At 46.7% G+C, this 17,481-nt stretch overlaps 1 protein-coding gene across 5 annotated transcripts in view; it reads left to right on the top strand.

The window, feature by feature from the left end:
• Positions 1 to 1,513: 1,513 nt before the first annotated feature.
• The window catches only part of plxnb2b (plexin b2b), a 111,167-nt gene continuing 95,199 nt past the window's right edge, over positions 1,514 to 17,481 (top strand). For 3 of the 5 annotated variants that reach the window (XM_047597240.1, XM_047597237.1, XM_047597239.1), the window contains exon 1: positions 1,540 to 1,994. The gene's annotated coding sequence lies outside the window, so the exon portion shown is untranslated. Of the gene's footprint in view, positions 1,995 to 17,481 lie in introns of all 5 variants that reach the window. The other 2 variants (XM_047597238.1, XM_047597242.1) reach the window with 2 other exon arrangements.

Here is a 17,481-nt window from a genome sequence, read left to right as displayed (position 1 = left end):
AATTTGCGCTATAATGACTGCTAATACGGCTCTTGTAAGGACATAAGTGAAATGGGGCTCAGAGAAATATAAATAAATGAGGAGTGGTCGCTTTTGAAAATATTTTTAAACCGAGCATGTTCCCATATTCCCTGCTCACATTCACTTGCACTTATTTGTATGGAATAGCAGTGGTTTATTTATGCTTTATTTTGTTGTTTATTTAACAGGGAATGCGCAATTAACATCATTACATCCAGTCATTTCTGATGTGACAGATGTTTTGCACGTAGTGATAACACATTCACAATTACTGTCAGTTTGGCTAAAACAGTGGGTGATGCTGAGGATTCTGCGACAGAATGATGTTGGTAACTTGTTGGATGATGCCAACCAGATCAACAAATGATGACAACCCAACAGCGATGTGTCCTCGTCTGGAAAACTGACAAACCTCCCTGTCAACAATTTCCACTGAGAACTGAGGTATATCCTTCCAGTGCAATAAACAGTACAAGTTGCCCAAGGTTATGTCTGTGGACTATCCTGCAGTATTGTTTCTGGTGCAACTGCTCAGATGCTGAGGTCAGTGTCCTCAGTAGTGCCCGAGGGACGGCACAGCAGGCATGAGGAGGAGTTTACATTCTGCAGTTACAATGTACACATTGCAGTTTTTGAACAAATCTTGGTATTTTTGGGGTATAACATCGTGAAATTGTCCATTTTTGTATGTCCATTTCTATTTCAGGCCAGAGTTTAAGAATTAGTTGTTACAACGGCTGTATTCCATTTATTTGCTTCTGATCCAGGGTCCTGGTCTTATTCATGGTGGCTCATTGGGAGCACTTGAATTCAAATACAGAGTCATTGTCAATGGTCTTATGTCTCAGCAGGCGGCGATGCTATGTATAGGGGCCACAGGCAAAGACTTGGGCAAACTACTGAAATCTGTAGGGTATAAAAGTATGGCAAAACAAGTAAACAAGCCGTTCTCATTTTATCTCCCAAGGTCCAAAATAATGATAATAATAATAAACTACAGTCTCATCATGGGTCGATTCAGGTGATTTTGCGTGAACTAGCCCTTTAACCTTTCTGCGATTCCAACTTATGACTTCTCGTTCCCGTGCCCAAGGTATTAACTTGCAAAATAAAATCTTTTTGTTTGCCATGACTAGGCAAAATCCCTTGCCTGTAAATCTTCAGTGGAACGAAAAGCATTACGTTCATTTTCGGACCGTTCCCTCTGAATACCGTTTCTCCTGGGATGACCCGGAACCCGCCCCCTCAGACAGACTGCTGGATCCGGACCACTCCGGGGCTCCAGAGCGCCACAACGCTCCCGCCGCCCCGCGGAAAATATTTCAGCGCGTCGGCGAACACATACAACTTGCGCCCCCTTCTCTCCTCTTCTTACTACGTCCCGCTCGCTGTCTCCTCGGCCGGGAGCTCGGAGCCAGTGGGAGGGGAATGCTTCGGTTCTCCTCCACCATACGCGCTCCTCTCTGTCTGCCCCCTCCCTCCCCACATCTCCCTCCCTTTCCGCCCTCCGCACATCTCCCCGGTTTTCAAACGCGATGACAGTCGAGGCTAACGCGTGAGCGCATCCCACAGGTGTGTTGCTGCCAACTGAGCCGCGGCTCCCGAAGATACACATACACACACACACAGACACACACACTCACACACACAGAATCACACCTGGAAATCAGACTACCATGTGACTCGGCACCTGGGCGTGGAGAAAGTCTGAATATTCTAACCAGAGACTCTTTTTCAGTCGAGGAGTTGCCGTGTCGCCTCTCAACGGGGATTGCCAGCCGACTATCGCCTGTTTTCTACGGAATAGTGCCTTTCTCGAACCCCCCACCTTGCTGGACGCGCGGGGAGAGTAAAATGTAAACTTGCTTTCGGACGTTTTCCTCCTTCTTCTCCTGTTTATTACATCGGGGAAAAGTCTTCAGCGTTTTGGAGCTCTGCGTGCAACTATTCTCTTCGCTCTTTCCTTCTCCAAGGTGAGTTCCGGGAAAAGCCGCCGTATCCCATCAGGCGAAGGGGGTTGGGACTATTTGCTTCACCGTTTAACCGTAGTATCAATTTCAAACCCGGGTACATACGAGCTCCGAGTTTTGATAGCCTATTTTACGCCCTATTGATACGGCACGGGAGCGTAAAACGCACGCTCAAATGACACCGCCGCTCTTCCAGTGTTACTGTTTAGTTATTGTATTGTCTCGGAGAGCTGTACTCCCTATATCCCGAAAATATGCTGCAAGCAAAGATGCGCTCTGAATAGCGGCAAACCTCCCATAGTGTTATAAAGTAGAGTGTAGCCTTTGCCAAACATGTGCAACCTTTGCCACTGTTCACTGTGCGGGGATTATGAAATTGCGTTTTCGCAACGCTTCACACTTGCACTCATGACTGTCTGGGTGCAAACTTGTTCTGCTGTCCTCAAACTCATCAGCTGATTGTTTGTAAGGAGGGGGGGAGGAAGAGTCCCCCGAGGACATGTTCTTGAGCTCAGGAGCAGCAGCAGCACAACCACAGCATCTGTCCAGTCACCCCACAAGGAGCCGACTGTCTCCTCAGACTGACAGTTTCAGAGGGAAGTGACCACGTGAACCGTGCTCCTCACCTCTGGACAGTAGCCTGTACATCGGCATCCGAGAGGATAGAAGTATTACTGAGCAATGCCTCCTGTTTGTTTTTGTTTCCCTTCTCTCTCTCTCTCTCTCGCTCTCTCTCTCCCTCTCTCTCTGTCCTGTCTCTCTTGCGGTGGAGACAGAAGCACCATTCATGTCCCTGTTGAATCTCCTGTGTAGTTCTGTCAGTCTGTATCTCTCAGTTCCTGGCGCAGCCCTCAACAGACCATTGTGTCGCCTTGTTGCTTTTCTAAATCGCCCTTTTTATTCTAAATCATCTTTCTCCCACTTGTAGACACGTCGACTCTACAAAGGAGACTCCACGTCGCGGGGATTATTCCCATTAAACAACATTATGCAAACAGTCTCGTAGTGGGGATGGATTAGTGCAGTAAGAGGGGGCACGTGAAGGCAGGAAATGCGACTGCTGGTGGTGGTGGTGGCGACTGGAAGGGGGTTAGAGCAGGGGGTCAGCCCCTCCAGTCTCTTGACTGCTCGGGGATAGATGCCATCTGCTCACATGGACACACACACACACGAGCAATTGAAAACCAAGCTGCTTTCTTTTCTTCGTCTCTTCTTCCGTTCTCTCTCCCTCCCTCTGCCCCACAATGCTTCATTCAGTGTTTATCTTTTCTGCTCTGAATAAATAGAGACACCTTATCTACACAGAGGAGAGTGGTGATAAATGCTTTCTCCTACTCCCCGCAAGGGTGAAGAAGACGGGGCGTACCGCACTTCTTCATCATAGATGCTCTTTTTCAGGACAAGTGAGCATAGGAGACAATTTCTCATTCAGGTCATGTTTGGTGTTCCAGGATTGTACGAGGCAATCCCAAAAGCCGAGCACGAGCTCATTCCCTGTAATGCAAGCAGAAAACAAACAAAGCAGGCATTTCCATGAGCACGCCCGTTCTCCCTCTCCCTCCCTTGGTCATAGGCCGCTTGCTGTGGAAATGAAACTTTGTGATGAGATGCAATCTGAGTATTTTTGGATCTGGCAGAAAAGCCCCTGACCAGCTGAGAAATGGAATGAATTACTGCCCAGTGAGCACTCAGCTGATAAACTCCTACATGTTTTGGGTGAGCTGAAGTTCATTCTGTCGCTTTTAGCGTTGCAGCGTTTCCTCAGATAGTTTGAACCTCACCGCCTCGGAACGTTTCAAACGGGGGTTTGGCAATATATTTCAGGTCGCATGAATTTCAGCTCATCCGCAGACTCTTTTGTTTCCTTTGTGCTGGATTACTGACTTCTGTCATTTTCATTTTGAAAATAAAACCATAATCCCCGTAAGCAACAAGCAATCCCATGCCTCCTGCCTGCCGCATACAGACAGAACAACAGCACCAAAACAAACAGATACATGAACAGTGTGTGTGTACCACTGGTTCATCGCGAGTAAGCTCCTTTTTCCTGTCGCTACTAAACTCGGTGTAATCTAAATCGCTGCCGTCGTTATCTGCTGGACCATTTTCACAAGCAGGGAATTGTTTGACCAACATTTTCCCCACTTCAGATTGCACTTTGTAAACTTACTGGTCATAAAGTGGGTGCGGTGCGTGAGAAACAGCCATACGCGCTACCTTGTTCACCTGGCTTATCTAAGCTACACATAGCAGTTTTCAGGGGAGTGTGTGTGCGGATGCTTGAAGGGTGTGTCAGTCTGGCATTATACAGCTGACGAATCTGGGGAATAGAGACTTCCTTTAGATTGTTGATGGGCCTGTCTTTTCATGTCTGGGGATTATCCTGTGATGAAGAGAAGTCATGCTGAGGTGGATTCCTGATCCGATCTCCATCGGGTTTTACAGCTGCCACCCTTGCCCTTGGACTTCATGGCCTCGTCCTAAACTACAGCAGCTTTCCTTTCTTTACTCGCGTCCCGCGAATCCGACGTGGTGTTGTTTGTGCTTCACACGCTAAACCCTTGCCGCCCTTTCCACTCAACACTTCTCCCCTCCTCACACACGCTTGAGATTGGAGGAAGAGAGTGGATATGTGACAGATCTGCAGGGTGTGATCATACTAATTCTCATCTTTACTCCCGCTAGCAGCAGGCTATGAGATGGGCTCTGTCGCAGGAGATGCTAGCTTGACAGTACTTTGCACCACCAGCCGGGCACATGCAGCTTTAGCTTCTCTGCGGCCGGTGGTTTAACCTGGGCTGTCAGCGGGCTTCCGAACTGAGCACTTTGGCTCCAGCCATTGTGGTCAAGCACACCTCAGCGGGGTGTACTTTTACTTCCAAAACAACCTTGACACTTCCCCAACCCACGCTGTCTCTCATCCCATGTCCACAACCAACCGCGCCATGCAGTCAACTCCTTCTGCACGCCGCTGCCAGCTCATGCTGGTTTTTCCCACTGCTGCCCACACAGCTGGTTCCACGGCCTCACCTCTACCTTTCACTATGTGACTCTTACTTCCTTTCGGCGTGCTCAAACGGTGAGCAAGAGGAGCGTGGCGATATTGTAAACATTCTCAGTCCTGAAAGAGGTAAATTAGTCACATGGGGATGGGCTTAATTGCTGGTTCCACACCCAGGTTGTGAGCAAGATGCTCTGTTTGAGAAATCATAGCATCTTTAAAAAGTGATAATTGGGCCAAAAATATTAATTTTATCTCTGCTGCTTCAAATATTATTTTGAGAACAATAGTACTACTGTCTGTCGGTGGCATTTAATTTGCAGACAAAAAAAAAAACGGTTATGTGTACAGAATATAGACATCTATCTTGGTCTCTTCCACACTTAACCGCTTCCCTCCGGCACTGTACGCTACTGACTGCCTGAAAAAGACACGACTTTTGATGCTGAATGCTTGCTGGAGGCATCTCAACCAGCCTTCCCACTCGCACCACTGGCGAAACTTCACACCAAGGCCGGCGTTCTGCACGACACCACAGAGGAAGATATCTCAAAACTTATCAGCAGTGATGATGATGAGATTGTTGGGGGGGGGGGGGTGTCACCTTGATTCCTATTCTGGGAAACCTCAGTCAGTTGCTTTCTTCTCGAGGTTTGTGCTGGCAGGAGAAAAGAGAGCGGGAAGTTAATTTATTTTTTGCTTTGGTAATTGAGTCTGGCATGTATTCCTATCAAAACACTATCCATTTAAACACTTCAGAGGGAAGCCGGTCGTGCCTGCTTCAATCAGCGTAATGTGGCATGCCGTGTTTGGTCCACCTCCCTTACTTCATGATGAAAAGACGACTCAGATCTCTCAGACTTTAACATATCGAAGATGAGTCAATGCTTCATTTCTGTGCAAATTGAGGGTGCCTGCGCAGGATTTGGCAGATTGCTGATATGTCTATCTCTGAGGGCTTTGGGTTTGAAACGGACTTAGGCTTACAGTAGCCGAGGAATAATGGAAACTCTGCAGAGCCACTTATTCTACCTGTAATGCATTTTCACTACACTTTTTTTGTTCTTGACTGAGAGTTGGTCCACGTAGAGTGCCATTTAATCTTGGCTAAGGCACCGGAGGGGGCAATTCATTTTTATCCGCGTGAGTCATTTCACAGTTAATCCTCAAACTGACCAATTTACTCCAGCCAAGATCATTTTTAATTATCACCTCCGCTTTACTCCTAATATGACATCCAGCTGGTTTATGTTAATATGGGAGTTGCTGTCAAGTGTTGGCCCTCTTCTTCTTTCTTTTTTTTTTTTGATAAAGATTCTTTTTTTTTTTTAACATGTCCACGCACGGGGCGATTAATTATGAAGTACCGAATGTGAGTCTGGGCCAGAAATGGTGGGTGACAGATGTATGAAGGGTCAGTGCGCTGGCAGCAGCTGGAGATGAAGGTCACACCAACCTGAGAGAGCAAAGGGGGGGAGATAATGTGGCAAGACCGGGGGAAGACATAGAGGGATGGTCTGCGCAACAGTAACTCCGTTGAAGAGATGAATGATCCTCATCGACCTAGGATATAACTCACCTGCAGAGTGTATACACAACCTTCGCAGAGTCATATACGCAGTCTTATTATAAAAAGATGGTGTTTCGTCAAAAAATAAATCTAGCTGTATTTTGTCACCAACATACATGGCCTCTTGACTGACATGTACAGCAAATGTTGCGTGTGTATTTTGAGTATTAGACGGGAATGTGGGTGTTCGTATGAATTTGGCATTTTGACCAATATCAAATAAATCATGTACATTTTTGTTTGATTTTTCAGATATATATTCAGATGCATGTTGCCGTTGGTGTTTATTTTGGTGTTGACCACTGAAATTTAATTAAATTAAGATGTAGCCTTAAATTTAAAATCAGTAATATGGAGTCAGCAGACCATGAACTCTAAAATAGCAATAGCAATATTAGATCTTGAGAAACCATATGCTGTCCTTATTATCTCTGGCATCTGTTGAAACCTGCTGGCAGCTGGAAGTGGACATGGGGGAGGCAGCGCTGCTGGAGGTTGGGTGTCTGTCCCTTGGTTGTCTGTTTCAGTCAAAATTTGATGTCTGGCAAGTTTTCGTAGTGGGAGTATGAGATGTTCCATATACCTGTGCTTGTTAGTGTGATTCTTGCAGGCCTCCTTCAACACTCTTCTGCCGGTCATGAAATGAAATCTGAGGCTAAATGAATGAAATGAAAATGTGCGGCGGAGATAACACGCAGCTGTTATGAAAGCGCGTCTCGTTAGGTAACCGTTTATATGCGTCTGTGCTTCTTTTCTTCGGTCCACATCAAAATACACAACCTTTTATTATAAAGCTGGGGTAGTACCGGGCAAGGTTATCTGCCTTCATCATATTTCATAATGAAATGTTATTATGAAAATGAAATCCTTTTTTTTGTGTCAGTATCATGTCCTTGTCTCTGTTAAATGAGGTGGCTACCGTGGCCTTTCAGTAGTGATTCAAGGGGGACCCATTAAAATATGTTCATACAGCGATTGTTAAAGTTACTGAGAATCCAGTTAAATGCCACTGGCTCTGTTGCTTCTCATCTGTAAACTGACAGACCGTTTTACCATGGCAGCAGTCTCAGCTGCAGTAATAACACCACCTTCACCCAAGGGACTGACATTTATTTTAGTGACCACTGGTTGCTAATATTTGCGGTTGATAATCTGAGGTGACGATATTCTTTTAAGATATGTTTTTTATTTTTTTTATTTTTTTATTGATCCCCCTTGGAAAATTAGCTTGACCATGCAGCTGCGTATGGGGAACAAGTGAACAGGGAAAGCAAATGAAAAAAGTCGAAGAGAGCAAAAATAGACAAATGGAAAGTCTGAGCACTGCCATGTTTTGATGCATACTTTCTTCTGCAGTTTATAGAAGGCATGAGTATGAGTCAGGTCTTTACTTTGGCATAGAGCTCTTTGCGTTGGACCACTGCAGTGGCCTAAAAGCAGAAGTATTTAGGGGTAAACAGGAACATTAGTTTTGTCCAATCAGCCAAACACGACCTCCTGTGCTTGAACTATGTGGAAGTGCCCACTTGTGTTTGTAAGTTCCTGTTAACATCTCCACCTCTGAATATACTTCTAAGCTGTCTTTATCACCAGAGTTCCTTCATATTTTCTCTTGTGCTCCATAACTTTTTTGCCTTCCAAACAATTTTCCAGCTCTGTTCTTTGTCTTTTTTTTTTCTTTTTCTTTTTTTTCCCTGCTCAGTGTGTGTCTGCGGTCTACGTGGACATTAATCCTGGTGCTTCAACCTGCCTGAGGCTCGGAGCTGTCTTCTGAAATGCAGATCTGTGGAGGTGTCATCATAGCTCTATGTCTTGGGTATCTGCCCCCCAGCCTCACTCACCGATTCACGCCGTGGTGATGACATGCATTATTCCTCACTGACTCATCTGGGCAGCCTCAAAGCCACGTAGTTTTGTTTCCTCCTCACCATTTTCTAGCAAAAACAGAAGTTGTTTGATTTTTTTTTTCCTTCAAGACACGTATGTGGTTTTTCCTTCCCTCTCCCCTACCTTTTGAAATATGTACAGAGTAAGTTAGACGTGTGATGGTCAAGCAGAAAAAGTCTTAATACGCGGATTATGTAGTTTTGTTTCCCCCTCACCATGTTAAGCAAAAACAGAAGTGGTTAGATTTTTTTTTTTGTCCTTCAAGTCACATATGTGTTTTTTTTTCTTCCCCCTCCACTACATTTTGCAATCTGCACAGAGTAAGTCAGACATGTGATGGTCATGCAGATAAATTGTTCATGCGTGGATTATTTTTATCCTGTGACACACTGTTTCCCAGTGTTGCCGTTCTGACAGATCAGTGTTTACAGTTAGTCCACACCAGTTTTTTAGCCTCTAACTAAACCAAATGACAGGCCTAGGAGAAATGACATCAGAGTCGCAGCCACATGCCCTTGTAAGAATGCCTAAATATTTAGGAGACCTCATAACACATGCTAGCCTACCGCTCGGCCTCCGATTTGTTCAGCCTGAAAGTTTTTAAACTCAGCCCTGTGGTCGCTTCCTTCTGCTCTAACTAAGCCTACGCTACGTCCTGTCTGGGTCGGACCCACGTCACGATCCTTAGTGGAGCTCGGCTCTTTAATTACAGTCATTAGCCGGGGTAGATCTGCTGCTGGGGTTACAGAACCTTATTACCAAGACCTTGTCTCTTTCCTCCTCGCACAGCGAACAGCCTAATGCCGCACTCTAGCAGTTACACTGTTTACAGAAAACAGTGTGCCAAATTGCAACCCCAAATCACACAAGTCTCACCAGGAGACATTCTCCCCTTCTACTCTCATCCTCTTTCAATTGGATATGGAGGACAAGTGGGCAGCCGTCTAATAACAGACTGGAGCAAAGTGGGGTGTAAGAGGGCATGTGTGGTGTCACTTGTTTACTTGTGTACCGGTGCCGAATGTTGCCGTGACCAGACCAGAGTAGACATTTATCCACCACTCCAGACCTCCATTAAGGTCTCTCTGTAGTCGTGCCTGTTGAGATCGGCAGTGCACCTCTCTCCTTCATTTTTAACCAGGTTCTGTTCTGTTTCATTCCCAGCCCCTCCTCTAGTCTGCCAGCAGGATGTCATCACGCATTCCTCTGTGCCTCTTGTTTAATTAGTAATGTGCAATTGGTCTTCTCTTTGCATAATGGGGAAGAAAGAGAAACATCTTGGTCCTGCCGGGTCCTTATGTGTCTCTGCACGTTCCAAGTTGAAAACAAAGCATTATCCCCCTCGAGTAGGGTGCTAAAACCACACATCTGTTCTGTGCATATGATATAAACAAAACAACACCTAATCACTGAAAGCCAGTGAGATTATTAAGTATGGTGTAATTCCAAGTGATAAATTGTTTAAATCTGATTAGACTGGAAGTGCCCTAGTTTTTCATCTGTCTCTGTGGTCTTCATTAGATCTGATTGTGCCTTTGAGTCATAGTTACAGTGTGACCAGGACTTAATATATTGATCTTCGTGTTTTAGTTTAATAGGTGTAACCGCTGACCTGATGAACTCGTGGGAATCCCGTCACTCTTTCCAGTTCCTCAATACTATTGAGGAAGTGGCAAATGATTTCTGGGGCAAAGTAAACTTTTAGGTGACGCGGCCTCGCGACAGAATACAGTCCTCGCTCTGTCTCGTGGCATGCGCCTCATGTTGGCTGGTGTTGATGTTAATGAGAGAACCTTTGTTAATCTAGGCCCTGCGTGTGGGGTTGCGTTATTAGCAGAGGCAGACCACCCGTGGAGCTCAGACAAATAAAAATCCCATTTCCTTTCTTTCCATTGGCGGCGTTAAGAGCTGAGGATTGCGCCATTGCCTGAGTGCCAATGAAAAAGCCACTCAGTGTGTGAGCCGTTAAAGCCCTCTCAACGCAGCGAGGGCGAGGCCTTCCTTCTGTATGCATCGCCCCGGCCAGCATGATCGATTCGCTGCTTGCTCTGTCTTGTCTGAGTGTGAGCTCACACTGTCCACTCTGCTCCCAGAAAATAACTCGGGCTTTGACCAGGGCAGCCTGCTTCCCCCGAGCCTCCCGGAGCACACGCGAGTGCACGCAAACGTATACATGTACAGTAAGTCCGCACACGTCTCGCGGCGTAAGGGAGCTGGGCAGAGCGTCCGTGAATCCATGAATTCCTCATAACACGATCTGTTGACCGATCAATAATTCAATTCTATCTGTGAGCAAGCATGTCTGGATCCAATCTCACCTGCTCCTCCCTCGGCCTTCTCTTAACAAGGTGGGTGTAGTGTCCTTGAGCTGGGTTCAGCTTATGTCCATGGTTCAGCGTGTCCTTGTGTGTGCTGATTAGTTGGATTTCGTTGGTTCTCGTGCCGTAGCTGCTCTAGTCCATCGTTGTGAATCCACTTCGCCCCTGCATCTGTGTACACGCATGAGAACCCTTGGCCATCGTGGATTACAGAGCGTTCATTATTTCGACTGTGTGCGTCTCTTGCGTCTTTGTGTCCACAGCTGTGTGTGGTTGTGGAAGTGTCCGTCGGCGTAAGTCGATGCGCGCGTGTGTGCTTGAGCTTATGCATGATCTGTCTCTCCCTCTAGGCGGCTAGACGAATCAAAGGCATGGATCTCATTAAAAGGTACAGAGCCTGTGGAGGGGTCAGCAGCTAAGTTCTCTGATTAGTGGGATCCGACGGGCTGCCTGGGTGCTGTGTTTGACGGCAGCGGTGAGGGGCACACTCATCGGCATGCCTCTCATCACTCTCCAGCCCACACCTGGCAGGTGCCGTGCCCAACGCTCTTTCTTGTCGCAGCCACGGCCGCGTCTGAAAGGGTCAAGGACATCGCACGGGGGCGCGGATTTACCCCCAGCTCCCGCTGCCTGACCCTCTCTATCTCCCCTACTTTCTGTCATGGCCTAATGGGTTGTCTACTTCCAGTTCTGTTTTTATCCCTCTTTGAGTGTTTTATCAAAGGCCACATTCAGTTTCCATCCCAGCGACAGCCTCTCTCTGCATATCAAGCTGCACCAAAAGCCAGACGAGCAGCTTTCTGGGTCGTTAGTAACTCGTTCCAGGGCCCGGACTTCTATCAAAGCCAGCGACCATGAACCGGGGACAACTGTGAGCCAAGGGCAAAGCGCGTGTGTGTGTGTGTGTTTGTGCGCAACTAAGAGTTAGAGAGACATGTCTGAAGGTTGCCTGACTTTGGACGGTTTCTCCGCTTTCTCTGAATGGTCTTCTCCTCTCGCTGTCCTGTCCCCCGTGTGCCTCTCAGTTTAATGCCCTTCCAGATAAAACAACGCCAGTAAACTTCCTCTTTGTTTCTCTCTCCTCCTCTCGCTGATAACCACGCTATCTAAAAGCAGGGCCTGGCAGCCCTTCCTGTCTATTCTCTCCCCTGCCTCCATTCTCTCACCTCCCCTTCCACTCTCTCTCTCTCTCCTCCTCTCTCTGTCTGTCTGTATGGTACGGTGTATTGTATGTAATCAGTAGATGGGGGGAAAGGCTGTGTTTTTTTTTTTTTTTCTTTTCTATTTTCCTTTTCTTTTCCGGGCCGTCAGAGGAGGTGGTGGGAGCTTTGTGGATGGCGGGGACTGGCGGGTATCTGCTGACTGTCACTTCCATTAAGTGTGCTGTCCTCAACCACCTCCCTTATATTCCCAGAACCAACTCTCGGTAAACCCCTTTTGTTCAGTGCCCAGCCTTTAATCCACAAACCCTTCAACCCTGAACTTTTCCTACATATGGATTTAGATCATTTTTGAGGTTTATATCCTGGTGTAAGGGTCTGGCCTCAATATCCCCTGAGAGCAGAGAGGGATGAAATAACAATGGTCCACACAGTGCGGCACAGCCTCCACTGCCTCTCCCTTCCACTGGTCTCTGTCCCTCTCAGGCTCAGTCAATTAATAAAATCTGACATTTATGTGAGAAAACAAATAGAAGTGCTTGGTTTTGGAGGAATGCCTTCAATGAAACCATTTTTGTGTTTGTTTACATATCAATGGACGTCGTGATACCCGGGCAGCAGAGCGCTGCCAAAAAACGAAGGCCTCAAAGGAATTCAGTTTAACGCTGTGCGAGTGCCTTTTCTAAAGGGCAGTGCCGCGCCTGTGGTTGTCGATGTCTGTTTAGCCCAATAATCAGTGCTTTAATTAACAAAATTCAGTTCAGAATATCAATGATCGTTTTCCTGCATCTGCAGTCATGTCACACCAGTGAAGAATTATGGCAGATTGTGAGTTTCTATTGTCTCTTCCTCGTGATAATTAGCAATTTTTTTTTTTGTTTATGAATAAGTTAGAGTTTTGAATGTACTCAGTTTATTCTAATGAGCCCTCTTAAATTTGCCATTCCCTTAATGCATTGGTTCGTGAGAGTCAGTAAGTCTGTCTTGAGTGTGCTCTGGTTAAGAGTGAAGGCAGTGTGTTTTTATCCAGGGTACCTCAGGGGCCTGCTAGCATTTTTTTCTACTTGGTCTCATCCCAGTCCAGACACGCTTCTTGCTCTGGTATGACAAACATTTCAATGTTACTTGCTCGAACTGGAGTCGAGCCTAGATCGAGCGCAGTCACCTCCACACTCGCATACTTCATTCAGTCAGACTTACAAACACATTCGCGGTCTGACTTTTTCCCTTTCTTTCTGTTTATCTTTCTCTCATCGTCAGACGTCCTCACACAAACACTCTCTCGAGTGTCCTCCGAGTCTGGAATTACCAGGCTCTGGGGTTCCTCATCTTCTCTGGCTGGGGTAATGACATGGTTGTGGCCCTCACTGCGGTCGCCGTGAAACAACAGATCTGCTTTACAGCCGCACCTCTCTGGCTGTTTGTGTGCTGCGACGCACTGTTCTTATCTTATCAGCTTTCACTGTCATCACTTGTAGACATCCAAAGCATGCATCGGACAATGTTTGGTTGCACTTCGTTTCATTTTAATTTCACTCATTTTCAGTCATCAGACGTGCCTGGAGCAGGGTTCTTTTCCAGTTGCTGCAGAGTAGTTTGCATTCGCCGGCTGGCCCGTCCAGAGTGGGTAACGGGTGCAGTGGAACCAATTAAAGCAGCGGGTTTTGTTCACAGTAAGCGTAGCGTGGCTGTAGTGGGTGTGATGGGGTTTTAATAGGACTGAGCCACAGTCACAGATGTAAAGGCTTGTTGTTGTGGGTGATTGCAATGGTCAGTGTGTGTCAGGTGGCCCAGCAGAGCGCGGTCTACTCGAATCTGTGGCTGATTGTTAAGATCAAGCAACACCAGAAGCCAGATGGTTTCTCAGCAGCATTTATAAATCACTTGTTTGTTCCTCTGATTTATAATTGAAATGAGAGTCGCACAGCCAAGATTTTTTGCGAAACGCACATGCACAAAAAAAAATAAAATGAAAGCCCTGTGCTGTTGGGGTTAAGTGTCTGCGCCTCCATCTGTTAGTAATAGTGGCTCATAAGCTTTGTTTCATAGTTACATCCAAGCACAAAATAGAAAAAGAGAATTAAATAACCTGAGTTTTCGTTTCCCACTCTCATAATTGATGTGCTAATTGTGTGCTTATTCACAGTGGAGACTGAAGGCAAAAAATCATCCTGTAGAGAGTCTTCTTAGGATATTATCTTTTTAGTAATGGAAGTATCCCTTCTTGCCTGTCTTTGGAGCCAGTGCCTGATCCTGCATATGACTAGGGGCTTTACGGTAAATGATATGGCTTGGGCCATTAGCTAGATCTTTGTCTGTTCTTCTGCTGCTGGCTCTCCCCGATAGCTAGAGCGTTTTCTGCTTGTTAACCATACTGTCATATGCTCTTTTTGTAAGGATGCACATTAATCTAAATGCATGCAAGTACGTTCAAATTCTTTCCAGCAACACTCATTGAGCCACAAGAGACTTGATCAGCTAAGAAATGGATGAGAGAATGCCAGTTCACTAGTTTTTTGCTTGGCTCAGTGTAGACCATCGAAGGAGTGATTTGTATTCGTGCAGCTTTGCGGTCCCCTGCCCTGTTTGCAAGAGCCAATCTGGACAGGGGGTTGTTATCAGAAGGCCTGAATGAAACAGCTGCCTCGCACTTCTAACCAAGGCTCTGTTCAAGTCCTTCTACACCTTTGAAAATGTCGTGTTCTGCCCGTTGTGTCTGACACACTGCTTGCTAATGGCTCCTGGCTCTGATCCAACCTTATCCCACATTCTGAACCTGGCTTTTGGTTGCATCAGGCCCCTCTCCCAACAAGGAGACTTACCTGGATCATGCCAGACAGCAGCCTGCTTCTGCTGGGGAAACAGCTTTCCATAGCTGTTCAGGCATTTTGAAGGATAAGCCCTAACCCACGGACTGCTCCGAGAGGGGATAGCTAACATCTGCAATTGCTGCCGTGTTAATATATTACGACAAGAGGGTTTCAACAAACCCCTGTGGTTAAGCCACACTGGATTTTCACTTTTCAAATTAGCCTAGTCATAGAATGTTTTTTTCCTGCTGTTTTGACTCTGCCCTTTTCCTGCCCTTGACTCTGGGAGCTGCTATTGAAATCAAGTGCACGTACTGACTTGTCAGCTCCATATAGCCACTAGCAGCTAGCCTAAGTACATCAACCTTATCTGTGATGTCATTTGCTTCCCCCCCCCCCGTCCATGCCTGTCTGGGCCAAGTCATAAGCCACCCCTCCCTGGATCTGTCTGTTTGGTTGTAATGCAGCCTAAGCCTTTTGTTGAGAGGAGCATTAGCCTATATATGTGGGCATGGGTGCTTTGTCATCCAGACCTGGGAATGGCTGCTTCAGATGGGTGATTATTCACTTTGGTGTGTATGTGTGTGTCTTTGAGAGGCGGTGATGGAGTCGCTTGTCTGTGTGTGTGTGTACGACCCAAGATAGGTTTGATTACAAGGGGATGAGACCGACAGCCCAAATGAAGATAAAACACAGGTGCTTGCGTTGCCTCATGTCATGCACTTTTACACGTGCACGTGTTCATGGTTGTGTGACTCTGCGTGCCTATCATGTAATGGCTCCATCCCTCCCCAACATGCACCCCCTCCAAAAAAAAACCCCAAAAAAACAAACTAAAAAAAAAATAAAATCCAAATGCGATCTCATCACTATCTCTGACTCGGCTGGCCGGGGCTTCCGTCAGCTATTTGGAGTGCCGTTCTCATGCCTGTAGGCTGCTGTAATGATGGCTTTTGCACAAAAAAAGCCCAGCTGTTTGCTCACAAAGTATTAGAATGAAGAGTGGAGGAGAAGAAGAGGAGGAGGATGAAAGCGTCACCAGCCTTCTATTGTACAGCTGCAGTCTCATACAACTCACAAAGCAGACCTAACAAAAGCAAGAACACGTGCGCCATGAAAGATTAATTGGACCCTTTTAGCTCAAACTCTCATCATCACCTGCAGCAGAGAAGGTAGGAAATACAGAAAGGAAACGTGTTGCCTGGTGTCGGTGAGGATAATAAGGCACCGGGGGAAAGGCGTTTTACTCTCTGGCCGCTGGCTGACAAAAAGTTTCCGACATCAAACCCTCAAAAGTTAGAAACTGAAGCTGAGGCGCTGTTGTTGTTGTTGTTGTTGTGTTTTTGTTCACCTGGTCTAGTTGGCTGGGTGACGGCTCATCAGCTGGCACTGATTACACTGTGGACATGGTTAAACAGCCCATTTAGAGGTTGTGTGTGTGTGTGTGTGTGTGTGTGTGTGTAAGCATGAATACAAGTGGGCAAGTGTGTAACGGTGTGAGTGTGCGGCACCAGTGTCCAGACACATCTGCCTGGCTTTAATTAGTTTTGGCTGGCAGAGGGACCAGCCAGTCTCTCTGGTGTTTAATAACACCCGAGACAGTGGGCATTTATCAAGGTCTGAATACAGCTGAAGAATCGTGCATTCATTTGGACAAAATCACGTTAAAGTGATTACGTTCTCTTTATTTTCTGAAAATAGTTGCAAAGAAATTCAGCTGAAACACAAATCGTGTCTGCTGCCGCGCATACGTTGGCCCGCGTCCCGTCCTCCTCTTCATTCATTTTCCCCTTTCCTCTTTTTGCACTTTCTCTGTTTTCTGAGTCATTATATTAATATGTGTCTGACCCACATTTCCGGGCCCTTGAGTTCTTCCATCCTTGCCCGCCCTCCTGCTCTTTTTGATCAGAGCCGTCGTAGTGAGTAGTATCCCAGCCTAAGAGAGACGCAGGCTATGTTGTTCGTTGTCTCCTCAATCAGAATCAGTGAGCAGTCCTCAGGAGCTAGCGGGCCCTCTCTTCTGTCTTTCACTCTCTTGACTGCAGTGCTTTCTAATCAGGGCAGGGGATTTTCGGCGATGAACCAATATGAGCTGACAGACACCCTCCCCTCCCTTAACCTATCTTCTGCCTCCTCTTCCCCTCTATCCCGTCACATCTGTGAATGTTACCTGACGAGACTCATTTGTCAGCCCCCTCCCAGTTCTTCCCGTTCTCTCTACTTGCCCCAGCCACCTGATCCCTCCCTCCTGTTGTTCCGCCAGTGCCAGTGGAGCTGAAGAGACTCCTGTTTGTGTGTGTGTGTGTGTGTGTGTGTGTGTGTGTGTGTGTGTGTGTGTGTGTGTGTGTGTGTGTGTGTGTGTGTGTTTGAATGGGTGGGGAGTCTGAAAAGACAGGAACTAAACTGAGCAGAGCTGAGGTGCACACAGGTGCAGCTCCTCTCGCTGCCTGAGGGATAGCTGTCAGAGTCTCTTCATTTTGGCCCTCTTTCCTCATCTCTTCCCCCACCGAGGTCCTCTTGTGTCTCACTCTAATGTTACTCGGGGTTTAGCCGAGCACTCTTTCAGGGCAGGGTGCTCCCAAGAGGGGCAGCACCCACAGGGAGCATCCCTGCGTCTGTTGCTCCAGCTGTTCCTCTTCATCTGTCTTCAGTTTCTCTGCTTTGGTATCGTATCTATATAGTTTTTGTTATTATCTCCGACTCACTACAAGGGCAAGTTTCCCATAAGGGATAATAAATATTTC

The sequence above is a fragment of the Mugil cephalus genome, chromosome 10 (genome assembly GCF_022458985.1).
Source record: "Mugil cephalus isolate CIBA_MC_2020 chromosome 10, CIBA_Mcephalus_1.1, whole genome shotgun sequence".
NCBI classification, from domain to species: Eukaryota; Metazoa; Chordata; class Actinopteri; order Mugiliformes; family Mugilidae; genus Mugil; species Mugil cephalus.
Note: the sequence above shows the minus strand (reverse complement) of the source record. Positions and strands in the feature narration are given on the sequence as shown.